Source organism: Salmo trutta, chromosome 15 (genome assembly GCF_901001165.1).
Source record: "Salmo trutta chromosome 15, fSalTru1.1, whole genome shotgun sequence".
Lineage (NCBI taxonomy): Eukaryota > Metazoa > Chordata > Actinopteri > Salmoniformes > Salmonidae > Salmo > Salmo trutta.
In genome coordinates, this window is record NC_042971.1 from 3,852,503 (window position 1) to 3,874,936 (window position 22,434).

The 22,434-nt window shown below is 41.9% G+C and overlaps 1 long non-coding RNA gene across 1 annotated transcript; it reads left to right on the forward strand.

Moving 5' to 3' along the window:
- The first annotated feature begins 20,508 nt into the window (after positions 1 to 20,508).
- LOC115149694 (uncharacterized) lies at positions 20,509 to 21,079 on the forward strand. Its single transcript, XR_003866949.1, has 2 exons — positions 20,509 to 20,547; positions 20,592 to 21,079. It is a non-coding gene; the product is annotated as an uncharacterized LOC115149694 (long non-coding RNA).
- The last annotated feature ends 1,355 nt before the right edge of the window (positions 21,080 to 22,434 follow it).

The following is a 22,434-nucleotide window of genomic DNA, read 5'->3' on the forward strand; positions in this document are numbered from 1 at the left end:
TTTGACACCAACCAAGTGTGGTACTCACCAAACTCCGATTTACTATTAGAAAAGTTTGATTACCTTTGGTGTTCTTCGTCAGAATGCACTCCCAGGACTTCTACTTCAATAACAAATGTTGGTTTGGTCACAAATAATCCATAGTTATATCCAAATAGCGGCATTTTGTTTGTGCGTTCAAGACACTATCCGAAGGGTAAATAAGGGTCACGCGCCCGACGCGTTTCGTGACAAAAAAATTCTAAATATTCCATTACCGTACTTCGAAGCATGTCAACCGCTGTTTAAAATCAATTTTTATGCCATTTTTCTCGTAAAAAAGCGATAATATTCCGACCGGGAGTGGTTGTTTTCGTTCAAAGAGAGAGAAAGTAAACATGGTGTCGGCTCGTGCCTGCGCCTCCAGTCTCATGGTCCTCTGATTGACCACTATCAAAAGCCCTACTGTTTTTCAGCCATGGCCTGCAAAGCCACCATTCATCTTTCTGGCGCCTTCTGAGAGCCTATGGGAGCGTTAGAAAATGTCACGTTATGCCAGAGATCCCCTGTTTTGGTTAGCGATGATCAAGGAGGCCAAGAAATAGTCAGAGAGAGCGCTTCCTGTTTGGAATCTTCTCAGGTATTGGCCTGCCAAATGAGTTCTGTTATACTCACAGACACCATTCAAACAGTTTTAGAAACTGTAGGGTGTTTTCTATCCAAATCAAACACTTATATGCATATTCTAGTTACTGGGCAGGAGTAGTAACCAGATTAAATCGGGTATGTTTTTTTCCCGGCCATGCAAATACTGCCCCCTATCCCCAACAGGTTAATTATTTATTTACTAAATACCTAAACTAATCACACAGAATTACAAATACACAGAATACAAATGATGTCATACAGAAAACATCCCTGGTGGACGGAACCTGTATGATGGCTGGTTACACAAAGGAAAGGGGATTGGGCTTGAATGAAAGAGCGGGAAGACTTAGGAACAAAGAAACAGCAGCTATGCTATCGTAAATACAGTATCTTATGCATTAATAAATTACCGCCCATTTGGAAAAGGAAAATGCAATAAATATTTACTCTGAGCTGCGCTTCGGTAGATTGGTCGTAGATGCTGGCCTGGTTGGCCAACAGATCTTCCTGTCCTCGGAAGAATGTCTCTGGTGGTAAATTGGATACGTGATGGTATCTTTGTTAGACTGGATCCATCGTCCGTCCTTTCCTAGCCCACGTCTACAGCGGCCGCTGCTAACTCAACGGCTAGGAAGTATCACTTCTGTAGTGAATACGCTCAAAGTTCATACCATTCACCACCAAAGCTCACGCCGATGTTAGCTTAGTTCTGTACTTGACGTGTGTCCTTCTAACGTAGAGGCTGCAGACCTCACGTACTGGAACATGTGGTTATCTTTTCGTCAAAGGCTTATATAGTGGAGAGGGGGAAGGATGTGTTTCATCGTTTATAACCCCTGTCTCTTCACAGGGGTGGGCCACTGATCAAGCAGGGCACTTTCCTTATGAAAACCCAATTCTCTCATTTGGAAGCTAAAATTACATTTAATCTCCTAACAAACAATTTCAATATCAAACATTTCAATTGCATAACAATTCCATGTGACTCTGATAACTAGAGGGTGTATACTTTCCCAGGTACAGTTTATGTCGTCCTGTCATCAGTCATAATGTCTCAGATGACATCCGAACTGACATCCATACTCATTACGTTCCAAAGCATATTTCCAACTGGTTTTATTACCAAAATATGGTTCCTTTCCCCATTTGTTTGATGTTCCCAGACTCTATATTTAACCTCTTGGGGCTATTTGGGACGCTAGCGTGCCACCCGTGGTGCACCCTATCAACAGCAGGTGCATTTCAAGAGCGGCAAATTTGAAACCAAATAAATGTCAAAATTCAAATTTTTTAAACATACAACTATCTTACACCCTTTGAAAGATAAACATCTCCTTAATCTAACCACGTCGTCCGATTTCAAAAAGGTTTTACGGCGAAAGCATAAAGTTAGGTTATGTTAGGAGAGTACATTGACAATAGCTGTGTGTAATGTATTGTCAATTCAAAGACAGGCGTCACCAAAACCATAAAATCAGCTAAAATGCACTAACCTTTTACAATCTCCATCAGATGACACTCCTAGGACATTATGTTAGACAATGCATGCATTTTTTGTTCTATCAAGTTCATATTTATATCCAAAAACAGCGTTTTACTATGGCGTTGATGTTCAGGAAATCGTTTCCCTCCAATAACCGGCAGTCAAGTCAGCACAACAAATTAAATAATTAATATTAGAAAACATTGGTAAAATATTATATTGTCATTCAAAGAATTATAGATTTACATCTCTTGAACGCAACCGGATTGCCAGATTTAAAAATAACCTTACTGGGAAATCACACTTTGCAATAATCTGAGCACTGCGCCCAGAAAAATACGCTTTGCGATACAGACTAACCGCCATGTTGGAGAGATCTAAAATCGAAAATACTATGTAAATAATCCATTACCTTTGATTCTCTTCATCAGATGTCACTTCCAGGGATCCCAGGTCCATAACGAATGTAGTTTTGTTCAAAAAAGCTCATCATTTATGTCCAAAAAGCTCCGTGTTGTTAGCACATGATCTAAGCCAGCCGGACTTCACTTCACTTCACGAACGGAAAAAATATATTTACGTTCGTTCAAACATGTCAAACGTTGTATAGCATAAATCATTAGTGCCTTTTTTAACCAGAACATGAATAAAATAAAATTATAATAAATAAAATTCAAGGCGGACGATTGTGTTCTCTTTTAAAACGTATTGGAACGAGAGTACCCAACATGAACTCGCACGCCAGGTGTCTAATGGGCCATCACCGTTCCATGGCTCTTGTTCGGTCAGATCTCACAGTAGAAGACTCAAAACACTTTGTAAAGGCTGGTGACATCTAGTGGAAGCAATAGGAAGTGCCAAAACATTAATCAGCCCCTGTGTGTTTCAATGGCATATGCTTAAAGGCAATTCAACACATCAGGTATCCACTTCCTGTCAGAATCTGTCTCAGGGTTTTGCCTGCCAAATGAGTTCTGTTATACTCACAGACACCATTCAAACAGTTTTAGAAACTTTAGGGTGTTTTCCATCCATATATAATAAGTATATGCATATTCTAGTTACTGGGTAGGATTAGTAACCAGATTAAATCGGGTACGTTTTTTTATCCAGCCGTGAAAATACTGCCCCCTAGCCCCAACAGGTTAACAGGACAGCAGTCCTTCAGGACAGCAGTCCTTCAGTAGGGTCAGAAAGAGAGGGGAAGGGAGAAAGGTATTTATGGGGGGGTCATAAACCTTACCCACAGGCCAACGTCATGACAAGGCATTAAAACAGACGTAATATTAATATCCTCTGTGTTATTTCTTCATTCAGATGAGCTTGCTGTGATTTGCCAACATGAACTCAAATCTAATCTAAAGAAGAAGTTTCAATGTGTATTTGAGGGGATCGCTAAACAAGGAAACCCAACACTTCTCAATAAGATCTACACAGAGCTCTACATCACAGAGGGTGGAACAGGAGAGGTCAATAATGAACATGAGCTGAGACAGATTGAGACAACAACCAGGAAACAAGCAAGACCAGAGACTGCAATCAAATGTAACGACATCTTCAAACCCTTAACTGGACAAGACAAACTTATCAGAACTGTGCTGACAAAGGGAGTCGCTGGCATTGGAAAAACAGTCTCTGTGCAGAAGTTCATTCTGGACTGGGCTGAAGGAAAAGCAAATCAGGATGTCCAATTTGTATTTTCATTCCCTTTTCGGGAGCTGAATTTGATGAAAGGGGACAAACACACTTTGATTGAACTTCTCAATCACTTCTCAATGGAAATCAAACAATCAAGAATCTCTAATTACGACAAGTACAAAGTTGTGTTCATCTTTGATGGTCTGGATGAGTGCCGACTGCCCCTAGACTTCCAGAAGAACAAGATCTGTTGTGACATCACAGAGTCAACCTCAGTGGATGTTCTGCTGACAAATCTCATCGAGGGAAATCTGCTTCCCTCTGCTTTCCTCTGGATAACTACCCGACATGCAGCAGCCAATAAAATCCCTTCAGGGTGTGTTGACCAGGTAACAGAGGTACGAGGGTTCAGTGACCCACAGAAGGAGGAGTACTTCAGGAAGAGATTCGGTGATGAGGACCTGGCCAGCAGAATCATCTCACACATAAAGACATCAAGGAGCCTCCACATCATGTGCCACATTCCAGTCTTCTGTTGGATTTCTGCAACAGTCCTCGAACACATGCTGAAACATAAGACAGAAGAGATGCCCAAGACTCTGACTGAGATGTACACACACCTTGTGGTGTTTCATACCAAACAGAAGAATGAAAAGTATCTTGGGAAAGAAGAGACAGGTCCACACTGGAATAAAAAGAGCATTCTGTCACTGGGAAAACTGGCTTTTCAACAGCTAGTGAAGGGCAATCTGATTTTCTATGAAAAAGACCTGAAAGAGGCTGGCATTGATGTCAATGAAGCCTCTGTGTACTCAGGATTGTGCACACAGATCTTTAAAGAGGAATGTGGGCTGTACCAGGACAAGGTGTACTGCTTCATTCATCTGAGCATTCAGGAGTTTCTGGCTGCTGTGTATGTGTTCCTCTCATTCATCAACAACAATGAGAATCTCATGGACAAACAGCAAACAAAGTCCAGTATCTTGTCTCTGCTGTACAGAAACAAGTCTGAAGTTACTGTCTACAAGAGTGCTGTGGATAAAGCCTTACAAAGTGAGATGGGAAACCTGGACCTGTTCCTCCGCTTCCTTCTGGGCCTCTCACTGGAGTCCAATCAGAAGCACTTACAAGGTCTACTGACAAAGACAAGAAGCAGCTCACAGAGCCATGAAGAGACAGTAAAGTACATCAAGAAGAAGATCAGGGAGAATCCTTCTCCAGAGAGGAGCATCAATCTGTTCCACTGTCTGAATGAACTGAATGACCATTCTCTAGTGGAGGGGATCCAAAGCTACCTGAGCTCAGGAAGTCTCTCAAAACCCAACCTGTCACCTGCACAGTGGTCAGCTCTGGTCTTTGTGTTGCTGACTTCAGAAAAGGAGCTGGATGTGTTTGACCTGAAGAAATACTCCAGATCAGAGGAAGGTCTTCTGAGGCTGCTGCCAGTGGTCAAAGCCTCCAGAGCTGTTCTGTGAGTACATAAAATGACATATAAGAACTAATCATCAGGAAGAAATATTATGTTTAGAGAAAAATATGTATTATAATATGTATATAATATTATTTTGAATAACATATTGAATCAGATATTCAATCTAGTATTACAATATAACCATACAATTCTAGGAGACAGAAGATGAATCTATATGTTGTTTGGGAATATGAACCAAATGCATCTACCGTTGTCCTTCTACACTACTGGTGTTAAATAAACAGTGTGTTTGTGAAGTCATGATGATCTCTTTGCAGGCTGTCAGGCTGTGGAGTCACAGAGAAAGGCTGTGCTTCTCTGGTCTCAGCTCTGAAGTCAAACCCCTCATACCTGAGAGAGCTGGACCTGAGTAACAATGACCTGAAGGATTCAGTAGTGGAGCAGCTCTCTGCTGTACTGGAGGATCCACACTGCAGACTGGAGACTCTGAGGTCAGAATTCCTGTAGTTGGTCAACAAGAGATAACTGTTCACCAGATCCACATGTGTTTACCAGACACACATAGTCCACACCATATGTGCTTGGACAGTGAAGCTTACAGTTTTACATTGGGTTGTGTTTTAGATTATATTTTTCCTACTAGTAACTTAATGGTGAATAATGTCCTGTCATTTTGGAGTAACTTCACTTCTATTGTCAGAAAGAATAAAATATGTTTCTGAACACTTCTACATTCATGTGGATGCTACCATGATTATGAAAAATCAGGAATTAATCGTGAATAATGAGGAATGAGCCTCTGTTATTGGTAATGGTGAGAGGTTAGCATGTTTTGTTGTATCCTCTGTTATTGGTAATGGTGAGAGGTTAGCATGTTTTGTTGTAGCCTCTGTTATTGGTAATGGTGAGAGATTAGCGTGTTTTGTTGTAGCCTCTGTTATTGGTAATGGTGAGAGGTTAGCGTGTTTTGTTGTAGCCTCTGTTATTGGTAATGGTGAGAGGTTAGCATGTTTTGTTGTAGCCTCTGTTATTGGTAATGGTGAGAGGTTAGCATGATTTGTTGTAGTCTCTGTTATTGGTAATGGTGAGAGGTTAGCTTGTTTTGTTTGTAGCCTCTGTTATTGGTAATGGTGAGAGGTTAGCGTGTTTTGTTGTTGCCTCTGTTATTGGTAATGGTGAAAGGTTAGCTTGTTTTGTTGTATCATCTGTTATTGGTAATGGTGAGAGGTTAGCATGTTTTGTTGTAGCCTCTGTTATTGGTAATGGTGAGAGGTTAGCATGTTTTGTTGTAGCCTCTGCTATTGGTAATGGTGAGAGGTTAGCATGTTTTGTTGTAGCCTCTGTTATTGGTAATGGTGAGAGGTTAACATGTTTTGTTGTAGCCTCTGTTATTGGTAATGGTGATAGGTTAGCATGTTTTGTTGTAGCCTCTGTTATTGGTAATGGTGAGAGGTTAGCATGTTTTGTTGTAACCTCTGTTATTGGTAATGGTGAGAGGTTAGCATGTTTTGTTTGTAGCCTCTGTTATTGGTAATGGTGAGAGGTTAGCGTGTTTTGTTGTAGCCTCTGTTATTGGTAATGGTGAGAGGTTAGCTTGTTTTGTTGTATCATCTGTTATTGGTAATGGTGAGAGGTTAGCATGTTTTGTTGTAGCCTCTGTTATTGGTAATGGTGAGAGGTTAGTATGTTTTGTTGTAGTCTCTGTTATTGGTAATGGTGAGAGGTTAGCATGTTTTGTTGTAGCCTCTGTTATTGGTAATGGGGAGAGGTTAGTATGTTTTGTTGTAGTCTCTGTTATTAGTAATGGTGAGAGGTTAGCATGTTTTGTTGTAGCCTCTGTTATTGGTAATGGGGAGAGGTTAGCATGTTTTGTTGTAGCCTCTGTAACTTTCTCACTCATTATTATTCATGATTCGTTCATGATTTGTATTAATCATGTTATCATCAGGATTCATTTAGTAGTGTTTAGAAACATGTTATCTACTCACTTAGACAGATAATGAATCCAGTCATCATCCACCATTCAGTTTCTATTTGGCAAACATAACCAAAACACAACCAAAACAAACTGCAAATGCGTCAATGTCACCTCATATGAAACATTTGATCTGAAATCCAAAATGTTGGAGTTTAGAGCCACATTTAAAATGTTATCTTCACTGTCAAAATAGATATGGTGTGGACTGTATACTCAATACAATCTAAATCTGATACCTCACTGTCTGTCTTCTGACTGATACTGCTTTTAAACTGGTCTGGTCAGTCTACTCAAATATTTGTACTATTCATTTTTCTCTCTACAAGATGATTTAACTCTTTGCAGGCTGTCATGCTGTCTAGTCACAGAGGAAGGCTGTGCTTCTCTGGTCTCAGCTCTGAAGTCAAAACCAACACATTATTTATACACGGGTAACAGTGTAAGCAGAGAAAGCTAAGTGTTTCATTTTAATACAACCTGTCTGTCATTGTATTTCTTTGGTGTTTGCAGACTCACTGGCTGTAAACTCACAGACACATCCTATAAAGTGTTGGCCTCAGTTCTCAGTTCAAACCCCTCACACCTGAGAGAGCTGGACCTGAGTAACAATGAACTAAAGGATTCAGGAGTGAAGCTGCTCTCTGCTGGACTGGGGAATCCACACTGTAAACTGGAGACTCTGAGGTCAGTATTCCTGTAGATGGTCAACAAGTGTTTCATTGTAGTCTCTGTTATTGGTAATGGTGAGAGGTTAGCATGATTTGTTGTAGCCTCTGTTATTGGTAATGGTGAGAGGTTAGCATGATTTGTTGTAGTCTCTGTTATTGGTAATGGTGAGAGGTTAGCTTGTTTTGTTTGTAGCCTCTGTTATTGGTAATGGTGAGAGGTTAGCGTGTTTTGTTGTAGCCTCTGTTATTGGTAATGGTGAGAGGTTAGCTTGTTTTGTTGTATCATCTGTTATTGGTAATGGTGAGAGGTTAGCATGTTTTGTTGTAGCCTCTGTTATTGGTAATGGTGATAGGTTAGCATGTTTTGTTGTAGCCTCTGTTATTGGTAATGGTGAGAGGTTAGCATGTTTTGTTGTAACCTCTGTTATTGGTAATGGTGAGAGGTTAGCTTGTTTTGTTTGTAGCCTCTGTTATTGGTAATGGTGAGAGGTTAGCGTGTTTTGTTGTAGCCTCTGTTATTGGTAATGGTGAGAGGTAAGCTTGTTTTGTTGTATCATCTGTTATTGGTAATGGTGAGAGGTTAGCATGTTTTGTTGTAGCCTCTGTTATTGGTTATGGTGAGAGGTTAGCATGTTTTGTTGTAGCCTCTGTTATTGGTAATGGTGAGAGGTTAGCTTGTTTTGTTTGTAGCCTCTGTTATTGGTAATGGTGAGAGGTTAGCGTGTTTTGTTGTAGCCTCTGTTATTGGTAATGGTGAGAGGTTAGCTTGTTTTGTTGTATCATCTGTTATTGGTAATGGTGAGAGGTTAGCATGTTTTGTTGTAGCCTCTGTTATTGGTAATGGTGTGAGGTTAGCATGTTTTGTTGTAACCTCTGTTATTGGTAATGGTGAGAGGTTAGCTTGTTTTGTTTGTAGACTCTGTTATTGGTAATGGTGAGAGGTTAGCATGTTTTGTTGTAGCCTCTGTTATTGGTAATGGTGAGAGGTTAGCATGTTTTGTTGTATCCTCTGTTATTGGTAATGGTGAGAGGTTAGCATGTTTTGTTGTAGCCTCTGTTATTGGTTATGGTGAGAGGTTAGCATGTTTTGTTGTATCCTCTGTTATTGGTAATGGTGTGAGGTTATCATGTTTTGTTGTAGTCTCTGTTATTGGTAATGGTGAGAGGTTAGCATGTTTTGTTGTAGCCTCTGTTATTGGTAATGGTGAGAGGTTAGCATGTTTTGTTGTAGTCTCTGTTATTGGTAATGGTGAGAGGTTAGCATGTTTTGTTGTATCCTCTGTTATTGGTAATGGTGTGAGGTTAGCATGTTTTGTTGTAGCCTCTGTAACTTTCTCACTCATTATTATTCATGATTCATTCTTGATTTGTATTAATCATGTTAATCAATCTTTGCAGTCAAAGAATATGGGACCAAATACTAAACTTTTCACTAATTTTAATACACTATCAGTGAATTGGTCAGAATACTTATGACTTATTGAAATAGGGGGACTAGATACATAAAGTGCTTTTATTTTTCTAAATGGTGAAACAGAAATGTATGAAAATATCCTCATATAAAAGGTGACATTATCTACTGTCACCTCATATGAAACATTTGATCTGAAATCCAAAATGTTGGAGTTTAGAGCCACATTTAAAATGTTATCTTCACTGTCAAAATAGATATGATGTGGACTGTATACTCAATACAATCTAAATCTGATACCTCACTGTCTGTCTTTTGACTGATATTGCTTTTAAACTGGTCTGGTCAGTCTACTCAAATATTTGTACTATACATGTTTCTATCTGCAGGCAAAACTTTGATAATTTGTAAATTATAATATGATACATTAATTTCTGAATAGATATGGCAGGTTTCAGGACACTGATATATCTGAATATGTTGAAGAAATATACTGCCACTATTTTCACCACCAAAGAATAGCAGTGTGATTTTATTATGATTTGACTCTTTGCAGGCTGTCAGACTGTCTAGTCACAGAGGAAGGCTGTGCTTCTCTGGTCTCAGCTCTGAGGTCAAACCCAACACATTATTTGTAAACGGGTAACAGCGTAAACAGAGAAAGCTAAGCATATCATTTTAATACAACCTGTCTGTCATTGTATTTCTTCTGTGTTGGCAGACTCACTGACTGTAAACTCACAGACACATCCTGTAAAGTGTTGGCCTCAGTTCTCAGTTCAAACCCCTCATACCTGAGAGAGCTGGACCTGTGTAACAATGACCTGAAGGATTCAGGAGTGGAGCTGCTCTCTGCTGGACTGGGGAATCCCCACTGCAGACTGGAGACTCGGAGGTCAGTATTCCTGTAGTTGGTCAACAAGTGTTTCGTTGTAGTCTCTGTTATTGGTAATGGTGAGAGGTTAGCATGTTTTGTTGTAGCCTCTGTTATTGGTAATGGTGAGAGGTTAGCATGTTTTGTTGTGGCCTCTGTTATTGGTAATGGTGAGAGGTTAGCATGTTTTGTTGTAGCCTCTGTTATTGGTAATGGTGAGAGTTTAGCATGTTTTGTTGTAGCCTCTGTTATTGGTAATGGTGAGAGGTTAGCATGTTTTGTTGTATCCTCTGTTATTGGTAATGGTGAGAGGTTAGCATGTTTTGTTGTAGCCTCTGTTATTGGTAATGGTGAGAGGTTAGCATGTTTTGTTGTATCCTCTGTTATTGGTAATGGTGAGAGGTTAACATGTTTTGTTGTAGCCTCTGTTATTGGTAATGGTGTGAGATTAGCATGTTTTGTTGTAGCCTCTGTTATTGGTAATGGTGAGAGGTTAGCATGTTTTGTTGTAGTCTCTGTTATTGGTAATGGTGAGAGGTTAGCATGTTTTGTTGTATCCTCTGTTATTGGTAATGGTGAGAGGTTAGCATGTTTTGTTTTAGTCTCTGTTATTGGTAACGGTGAGAGGTTAGCATGTTTTGTTGTAGCCTCTGTTATTGGTAATGGTTAGAGGTTAGCATGTTTTGTTGTAGCCTCTGTTATTGGTAATGGTGAGAGGTTAGCATGTTTTGTTGTAGCCTCTGTTATTGGTAATGGTGAGAGGTTAGCATGTTTTGTTGTAGCCTCTGTAACTCGCTCACTCATTATTATTCATGATATTTCTCGATCATGGCAGTCACAGGCTTGATTTAGTCATTGCAGTCAAATAATATGGGACAAAATACTCAACTTGTGACTACTTTAAGCCACTTTAAGTGATTTGGTCAGAAAACATATGACTTTTTTAAATAGAGGGACTAGATACATAAAGTGCTTTCATTTTTGTAGATGGGGAAACAGAAATGTATGAAAATATCCTCAAATAAAAGGTGACATTATATACTGTCACCTCATATGAAACATTTGATCTGAAATCCAAAATGTTGGAGTTTAGAGCCACATTTAAAATGTTATCTTCACTGTCAAAATAGATATGGTGTGGACTGTATACTCAATACAATCTAAATCTGATACCTCACTGTCTGTCTTTTGACTGATACTGGTTTTAAACTGGTCTGGTCAGTCTACTCAAATATTTGTACTATACATGTTTCTCTCCTCAAGTAATATTGTGATAATTTCTAATAATGATACATTCATTCATTTATGAATAGATATGGAAGGTTTCAGGACACTGAGGTATCTGAATATGTTGAAAAAATATACTGCCACTATTTTCACCACCAAAGAATAGCAGTGTGATTTTAATATGATTTGACTCTTTGCAGGCTGTCAGGCTGTCTAGTCACAGAGGAAGGCTGTGCTTCTCTGGTCTCAGCTCTGAGGTCAAACCCAACACATTATTTGTAAACGGGTAACAGCGTAAACAGAGAAAGCTAAGCGTATCATTTTAATACAACCTGTCTGTCATTGTATTTCTTCTGTGTTTGCAGACTCACTGGCTGTAAACTCACAGACACATCCTGTAAAGTGTTGGCCTCAGTTCTCAGTTCAAACCCCTCACACCTGAGAGAGCTGGACCTGAGTAACAATGACCTGAAGGATTCAGGAGTGAAACTGCTCTCTGCTGGACTGGAGGATCCACACTGCAGACTGGAGACTCTGAGGTCAGTATTCCTGTAGTTGGTCAACAAGTGTTTTGTTGTAGCCTCTGTTATTGGTAATGGTGAGAGGTTAGCATGTTTTGTTGTAGTATCTGTTTTTGGTAATGGTGAGAGGTTAGCATGTTTTGTTGTATCCTCTGTTATTGGTAATGGTGAGAGATTAGCATGTTTTGTTGTAGCCTCTGTTATTGGTAATGGTGAGAGGTTAGCATGTTTTGTTGTAGCCTCTGTTATTGGTAATGGTGAGAGGTTAGCATGTTTTGTTGTAGCCTCTGTTATTGGTAATGGTGAGAGGTTAGCATGTTTTGTTGTAGCCTCTGTCATTGGTAATGGTGAGAGGTTAGCATGTTTTGTTGTATCCTCTGTTATTGGTAATGGTGAGAGGTTAGCATGTCTTGTTGTATCCTCTGTTATTGGTAATGGTGAGAGGTTAGCATGTTTTGTTGTAGCCTCTGTTATTGGTAATGGTGAGAGGTTAGCATGTTTTGTTGTAGCCTCTGTTATTGGTAATGGTGAGAGGTTAGCATGTTTTGTTGTAGCCTCTGTAACTTTCTCTCTCATTATTATTCATGATTCATTCATGATTTGTATTAATCATGTTATCATCAGGGTTCATTTAGTAGTGTTTAGAAACATGTTATCTACTCACTTAGACAGAAAACTATCCAGTCATCTTCCACCATTTTATTATTGGGCAAAACAAACTGCAAATGTGACCAACTAGTTTACAACCAAACACTAATCTTTTGACTGCTTTAATACACTATGATTTAATTGGATCAGAAAACATATGACTTCTTCAAATAGGGGGACTAGATGCATAAAGTGCTTTTATTTTTCTAAATGGTGAAACAGATATGTATGAAAATATCCTCAAATAAAAGGTGACATTATATACTGTCACCTCATATGAAACATTTAATCTGAAATCCAAAATGTTGGAGTTTAGAGCCACATTTAAAATGTTATCTTCACTGTCAAAATAGATATGGTGTGGACTGTATACTCAATACAATCTAAATCTGATACCTCATTGTCTGTCTTTTGACTGATACTGCTTTTAAACTGGTCTGGTCAGTCTACTCAAATATTTGTACTGTACATATTTCTCTACAAGTAATATGATCATTTAAAATAAAGATTCATTAATTGATGAATAGATTTGGCAGGTTTCAGGACACTGATTTCTGAAAATGTAGAAACAAATATGCTGCCACTATTTTCACCACCAAAGAATTTCAGTGTGATTTTAATGTGATTTGACTCTTTGCAGGCTGTCAGGCTGTCTAGTCACAGAGGAAGGCTGTGCTTCTCTGGTCTCAGCTCTGAGGTCAAACCCCTCACACCTGAGAGAGCTGGACCTGAGCTACAATCACCCAGGAGACTCAGGAGTCAGACTGCTCTCTGCTGGACTGGAGGATCCACACTGCAGACTGGAGAAACTCAAGTATGTTGAGGGTTTATGTCAATGTTCATATCAGACATGTTTGACTTATCAGGCTAGTTAAGGCAAACATTCTGACCACCACTTGGACAACGTTATATGCTGACTGTGTGTGTGGGTCCAGTGTGTGTGTGTGTGTGTGTGTTTGTGTGTGTGTGTGTGTGTGTGTGTGTGTGTGTGTGTGTGTGTGTGTGTGTGTGTGTGTGTTCAGGTGTATCCCTCAATGACTGTCTGTTTTTCTGCTTACCGCTACAGTGTGGAACATGGTGGAGAGAACAGAATGAAACCTGGGCTTAGAAAATGTGAGTGTTGACTGCTGTGAAGAATATGACTAAGAATAAGTAATAATTCAGATATCAGGGACACCAAAGTTTACAAAGTGTTGATCTGACAATGTGTGTGTCTGTGTGTGTGTGTGGCGTGTTCGTGTTACGTAAGAAATTTGTGTTTGTGTTATGTATACAGGTATAGGTATGTGTGTGTGTGTGTAATTATTGTGAATAAGTGTGTTTTATATTACCATACAATATAACATATGATCATTCAACAAGTCTCAAGTTACCTTAACTTCTCCTTTTGATACCTAGAAACATCTACATTAAATGAATTAGTGAAAAGTGAGTTAACATTCTAATGTGAATGATGATGATTTCTAATATTGTGTCTGGTTTCATCCATCAGATGTCTGTGATCTCACACTGGACCTAAACACAGTAAACAGACTCCTCTCTCTGTCTGAGGAGAACAGAAAGGTGACATGTAGGGGAGAGAAGCAGCTGTATCCTGATCACCTAGAGAGGTTTGAGGACTGTAGACAGGTGCTGTGTAGAGAGGGTCTGACTGGGCGCTGTTACTGGGAGGTAGAGTGGAGTGGGGGAGGGGAGGTAGAGTGGAGTGGGGGAGGGGCTGATATAGGAGTGACATATAAAGGAATCAGCAGGAGAGGAGGGGGTGAGGAATGTGGTCTTGGATACAATGACAAGTCCTGGTGTCTGTTCTGCTCTGACAACAGATACTCTGCCTGTCATAATAATAAGTTCACTACCATAGACGTCCGCCCCTCCAGCTCCCACAGAGTAGGAGTGTATCTGGACTGGTCAGCCGGCACTCTGTCCTTCTATAGAGCCTCCTCTGACACACTAACCCACCTGATCACATTCACCTCCACATTCACTGAGCCCCTCTATCCAGGGTTTAGGGTTCATTATGAATCCTCAGTGTCCCTGAAATAATAACTGGACACACACACACACACACACACACACACACACACACACACACACACACACACACACACACACACAGGATATACACACACACACTGGATATACACACACACACTGGATATACACACACTCAACACACACACTGGACACATACACACACTGGACGCACACACTCTCACACACACACACTGGACACACACACACACTGGACAAACACACACACACACACACTGGACAAACACACACACACACACACACACACACACACACACACACACACACACACACACACACACTGGACAAACACACACACACACTGGACAAACACACACACACACACACACACACACACACACACACACACACACACACACACACACACACACACACACACACACACACACTGGACAAACACACACACTGGACAAACACACACACACACACACACACTGGACACACACACACACACACACACTGGACAAACACACACACACACACACACTGGACACACACACACTGGACACACACACACACTGGACACACACACACACACTGGACACACACACACACACTGGACACACACACACTGGACACACACACTGGACACACACTGGACACACCCACACTGGACACACACACACACACTGGACACACACACACTGGACACACACACTGGACACACACTGGACACACCCACACTGGACACACCCACACTGGACACACAGACACACACTGGACACACACACACACACACACACACACACACACTGGACACAGACACACACACACACACACACTGGACACACACTGGACACACACACACTGGACACACACACACTGGACACACACACAACAAACACACTGGATACACACACACTGGATACACACACACTGGACACACACTGGACAGACACACACTGGACAGACACACACTGGACAGACACACACTGGACACACACACACACACACACACACACACACACACACACACACACTGGACACACACACACACACTGGACACACACACACACACTGGACAAACACACACACACACTGGACAAACACACACACACACTGGACAAACACACACACACACACACACACTGGACAAACACACACACACACTGGACAAACACACACACACACACACACACTGGACACACACACACTGGACACACACACACACTGGACACACACACACACTGGACACACACACACACACTGGACACAGACACACACACTGGACACAGACACACACTGGACACACACACACACTGGACACAGACACACACTGGACACAGACACACACTGGACACACACTGGACACACACACACACTGGACACACACACACACACTGGACACACACACACACTGGACACACACACACACACACACACACACACTGGACAGACACACTGGACACAGACACACACTGGACACACACACACACTGGACAAACACACACACTGGACAAACACACACACACACTGGACAAACACACACACACACACTGGACACACACACACTGGACACACACACTGGACACACACACACACTGGACACACACACACACACTGGACACTGGACACACACACTGGACACACACACACACTGGACACAGACACACACACACTGGACACAGACACACACTGGACACACACACACACTGGAAACAGACACACACTGGACACAGACACACACTGGACACACACTGGACACACACACACACTGGACACACACACACACTGGACACACACACACACACACACACACACACACACTGGACAGACACACTGGACACAGACACACACTGGACACACACACACACACACACTGGACACAGACACACACTGGACACACACACACACACACACACACACACTGGACACACACACTGGACACAGACACACACTGGACACACACACACACACACACACACTGGACACACACTGGACACACACACTGGACACACACACAACAAACACACAGGACACACACTGGACACACACACACACTGGACACACACACACACACACACACTGGACACACACACACTGGACACACACACTGGACACACACACACACTGGACACACACACACACACACTGGACACACACACACAGAACACGTACACTGGACACACACACACACATTCTGGACACACACACTGGACACACACACACACACACTGAACACACACCACACCACACACACACACACTGGATATACACACACACACACACACTGGATATACACGCACACACACACTGGAAACAAAATGGACACACACACACGACACAAAATGGACACACACACACAAACTGGACATAAACTGGACTTACACAAAATAGACACACACACACTGAGCACGTACACTGGACACACACACACACACACACATTCTGGACACACACACACACTGGACAAAAAGTGGACACCCACATAAACACACACTGAACACACACACACTCAACACACACTGAACACTGAACACACACACACACACACTGGACACTCACACGACAGGCTTGTAATATTTTACCACTTTGCATTTTTTATGATATATTTTACTGTTTGTACCACAGGAGGTTGGTGGGACCTTATTTAGGGAGGACAGGCTTGTAATGGCTGGAGTGGAATAAGTGGAATGGTATCAAACACGTGGTTTCCATGTGTTCCATTTCATTCACTCTGTTCCAGACATTATTATGAGCCGTCCTCCCCTCAGCAGCCTCCTCTGGTATGTACTGTCCTGTATGTGAGAGAGATCCAACAAGGAATTACAATGTATGTATTACTTTTAATACCTGCAAATGGCAAATAAACTACTGGAACTCCTTATGAATGTCTGCAGCCGACAAGAGGTGAAAATATTACCGGAATATTCTGCAAAATGTTGATGAAGACGTCACTCAATCCACCCAAAACAACATGCAGTCTTTCCACAAGACTCCCATGAAGTTATAGTGTGACGTTATGAGTCGACGTTAAAGTAACATTCTCACAACATACTGCACTTGTTTTATCCCTGTTTTAGATGTATCCTCTGTTTAAACATTTAAACTCTGACAATAACACCGTTAAAATACCAATGTGATCATTTCTTGTCTTTTATGTTGGAAAAACAAATTGTACAATTATATGTGGACATACGCTCCATAGTTGTACAAGTATACATGGTTATATTGTACTTTTCATAATAAAACATACTTGAAACAAGAAAAAGCATGTTAATTGTGAAACAATTTCGTTATTGATTTTTACATTGCTTCTCCCTGTCTCATGTTGACGTTTGTCATGAATCTTGACCTGGAGGCAGAACTGTGCGATTTCCTCTAGATATGTCAGCTGCAAAGTCAAAATTGGCTGTGGAAAATGTTGTTTTATGGTCTTAATTTAAGGGAAGGATTAGCAGTGAGGTTAGGGTTGAGGTTAGGATTAAAATAGGATTGTATTACTTTGTGCCTGTGCAAGCTAGTGAATACTTTGCTGAACTGCCTCCAGGGCAAGATTCATGACAATAAATGCCAACCTGCCTCCAGGGCAAGATTCATGACAATAAATGCCAACCTGCCTCCCAGTCGTCCCCTCCTTATCTTTACAAGGCTGCAGAACATGCAAGCTAGTGATGTGGGGGTTCGCTCATAACCCTCAGTCCCCAGGTGGGTAGATGGCAGGTTGAATAAAGAGAAGCTAGTGATGTGGGGGTTCTCTCATAACCCTCAGTCCCCAGGTGGGTAGATGGCAGGTTGAATAAAGAGAAGCTAGTGATGTGGGGGTTCTCTCATAACCCTCAGTCCCCAGGTGGGTAGACGGCAGGTTGAATAAAGAGAAGCTAGTGATGTGGGGGTTCTCTCATAACCCTCAGTCCCCAGGTGGGTAGATGGCAGGTTGAATAAAGAGAAGCTAGTGATGTGGGGGTTCTCTCATAACCCTCAGTCCCCAGGTGGGTAGATGGCAGGTTGAATAAAGAGAAGCTAGTGATGTGGGGGTTCTCTCATAACCCTCAGTCCCCAGGTGGGTAGATGGCAGGTTGAATAAAGAGAAGCTAGTGATGTGGGGGTTCTCTCATAACCCTCAGTCCCCAGGTGGGTAGATGGCAGGTTGAATAAAGAGAAGCTAGTGCTGTGGGGGTTCTCTCATAACCCTCAGTCCCCAGGTGGGTAGACGACAGGTTGAATAAAGAGAAGCTAGTGATGTGGGGGTTCTCTCATAACCCTCAGTCCCCAGGTGGGTAGATGGCAGGTTGAATAAAGAGAAGCTAGTGATGTGGGGGTTCTCTCATAACCCTCAGTCCCCAGGTGGGTAGATGGCAGGTTGAATAAAGAGAAGCTAGTGATGTGGGGGTTCTCCCAAAACCCTCAGTCCCCAGGTGGGTAGATGGCAGGTTGAATAAAGAGAAGCTAGTGATGTGGGGGTTCTCTCATAACCCTCAGTCCCCAGGTGGGTAGATGGCAGGTTGAATATAGAGAAGCTAGTGGTGTGGGGGTTCTCTCATAACCCTCAGTCCCCAGGTGGGTAGATGGCAGGTTGAATAAAGAGAAGCTAGTGATGTGGGGGTTCTCTCATAACCCTCAGTCCCCAGGTGGGTAGATGGCAGGTTGAAAAAGAGAAGCTAGTGATGTGGGGGTTCTCTCATAACCCCCCTCTCCATATAATCTGATTCATTATGATCTAGGATCAGGTCCCCCCCTCTCAATGTAATCTGATTCATTATGATATAGGATCAGGTCCCCCCTCTCCATGTAATCTGATTCATTATGATCTAGGATCAGGTCCCCTCCTCTCCATTTAATCTGATTCATTATGATCTAGGATCAGGTCCCCCCTCTCCATGTAATCTGATTCATTATGATCTAGGATCAGGTCCCCCCCTCTCCATGTAATCTGATTCATTATGATCTAGGATCAGGTCCCTCCTCTCCATGTAATCTGATTCATTATGATCTAGAATCAGGTCCCCTCCTCTCCATGCAATCTGATTCATTATGATCTAGGATCAGGTCCCTCCTCTCCATGTAATCTGATTCATTATGATCTAGGATCAGGTCCCCTCCTCTCCATGTATTCTGATTAATTGTGATCTAGGATCAGGTCCCCCCTCTCCATGTAATCTGAATCATTATGATCTAGGATCAGGTCCCCCCCTCTCCATGTAATCTGATTCATTATGATCTAGGATCAGGTCCCCCCTCTCCATGTAATCTGATTCATTATGATCTAGGATCAGGTCCCCCCTCTCCATGTAATCTGATTCATTATGATCTAGGATCAGGTCCCCCCTCTCCATGTAATCTGATTCATTATGATATAGGATCAGGTCATAGTCCTGAAGTGTAGTACTGCAGTAGGAGGGGGTTGTGGGTAGTGTAGGCCTACCTCCTCCTCTGTACACCAGGTGTATCCAGTAATAAACTAACAGTGTACACCCGGTGTATCCATTATAACCTAAACAGTGTACATCCGGTGTATCCAGTATAACCTAAACGGTGTACACCCGGTGTATCCAGTATTAACTAAACGGTGTGCACCCGGTGTATCCAGTATAAACTAAACGGTGTACACCCGGTGTATCCAGAATAAACTGACGGTGTACACCCGGTGTATGCATTATAACCTAAACGGTGTACATCCGGTGTATCCAGTATAAACGTCTCTCCCTCTGACCGACTCCTGGATCTGGATACGCGTTTCTATGGAGACAAGAGGTCAGGTCAGGGGTCACACAGAACCATCACTACCACCATCATCATCCTCCTCCTCTTCCTCACCTCCATTAGAATCCTGGTAGACGTCAGTCTCCCCCAGATCTACTTCCAGTCTCCTACAGACAGACAGGTTAGGGTTAGGAGGTGTTACTGAACAGACAGACAGACAGACAGACAGGTTAGGGTTAGGAGGTGTTACTGAACAGACAGACAGGTTAGGGTTAGGAGGTGTTACTGAACAGACAGACAGACAAACAGACAGACAGACAGACAGACAGACAGACAGACAGACAGGTTAGGGTTAGGAGGTGTTACTGAACAGACAGACAGACAGATAGACAGACGTAACATCCTAATTCAACTGCAGGGTTTAGCTCCGTCCCTGCTCTAACTCAACCACGGTCCCGGTGAAGAGTATCTGAACCAGGCGTGTTAAAGCAGGGCTGGAGGAGAAGCCTTCCCAGCGGGTAGTTCAGAGAACCCTGGGAGGGGGATGCGTTCAGCAGGACAAAACGTTTTAGAAACGTTCAGATAAAAATATGGAACGTAGAACAAACATGTCTATCTGAGAGGGGAATCGTGTGTTTCTATCAGGGCAACAGCCCTGGCTGTAACCTGGAACGGCCTATCGACTTCACCCTGCGATCCTATTGGCCAGCTCCATACAAGAGGGGGAGGAGTTAGCGGAGAACAGGACCAATCGGTCCGTTAGTTTGTCTACATGGGTCTTAGCCCCTCCTTCTGGGTTCGTGGCCAAACCCTGTCTGGGTTGCCACACTTCATTGAGACCGTCCTGGAAAAAAACACACAAAACATTATTACCAAACAAATCAAATTTAAATTTAAGTTAAGAGTTAAAACAGGGTGCAGCCTTGACCTCTAAATCTCTTCCAATAGGAATACATTGCCTGCTGCCCTAATTCCAACCTTCCTAAGTCTGGCAGAACTACTAATAACATTTTTATTAACAGCAAGACAATTACAGTAATATATATATTGAATGAATCAAGAGATATCTTACCTTGAACCAGTAGCAGATGCCATCTTGCTCCAAGTAATTTCTCAACTAAATGTTTTCAGAATACAGCAAAGGTAACAATCCAAAATCAGCTCCTTGGAAGTGTGTTCTCTCTCAGTATGAAGTTCTATTGAGAATGACTTCTCTGGAGAAGGCCATTATATACACACTCAGATAGGCACAACCCTTTTCAACATTTAAATATCGAAACAAGAAAAAAACCTGGGTTTAAAGTTGTGTTAAATTGATCATTCAGGAGATGAGATTAACACCTTGCATTGATTGTCCAGGTGGTTGCCTACGTCATTGTTATGTTGAGGTTAGAGGATCATCAGGGTGATTCATTTCAGGGCTGGGCTCTCTTTCATTCAGTAATACAGAGGCAGGGCAATCAAAGGCTCCAACTCACTGAACTGCCCATCAGCCCAGCCATTGTTATTATTCATACTGTTTGGAAACAGGTTATATTCAGAACCTCTCAGACTAGAAAATATAAATAATATTTACTATAGTGTTTTAAATTGTTTGCATGTAGAACGGCTGGTATGAATAATAACAATGGCTGGGCTGATGGGCACTTCAGTGACTTGGAGCCTTTGATTGCCCTGCCTCTGGGAGCCTGTCGACTTGTTACATGATTACTGAGTGAAAGAGAGCCTATGAAAGTTTTCATGGAGGGTGGATGACCCCCTTGGTGGCTGAACCTGAGATCAATGAGAGAACTTGTCAGAAAAAACGACAGAGTCCCACTTCTCTGTCATTGTACAAAGTAGAGAGTGGGGGAAAAATGTGTAAAAATGTATACAGAGGCTCTGGAATTTGTCATAAATGTTTTTTTTTAAATAGTGAAAAAGGATTAAAATAAAGTTCCAACAGTACATGAGATGATCAGACTGAACCAACTGCTATCTTAAAATGTTTATTCAGTTAGGAAACAGAGGATGTATTACATAAAGTTATCACAGAATTAAAGTTATCACACGATTAAATAATATATCCTCACTCACACAGACAAACATGGCTTCATTATTGTTCACAGTTTATTATCATAGTTTCTCACAGATCCTGGCTTCCACTGTTAGAATGGCTGAGCGAGAGGAGGTGGGGCTTTTTTCATAGCCTGAGAGAGAGAGAGAGACATTCAGTTTAACTAGAGGGGCTGG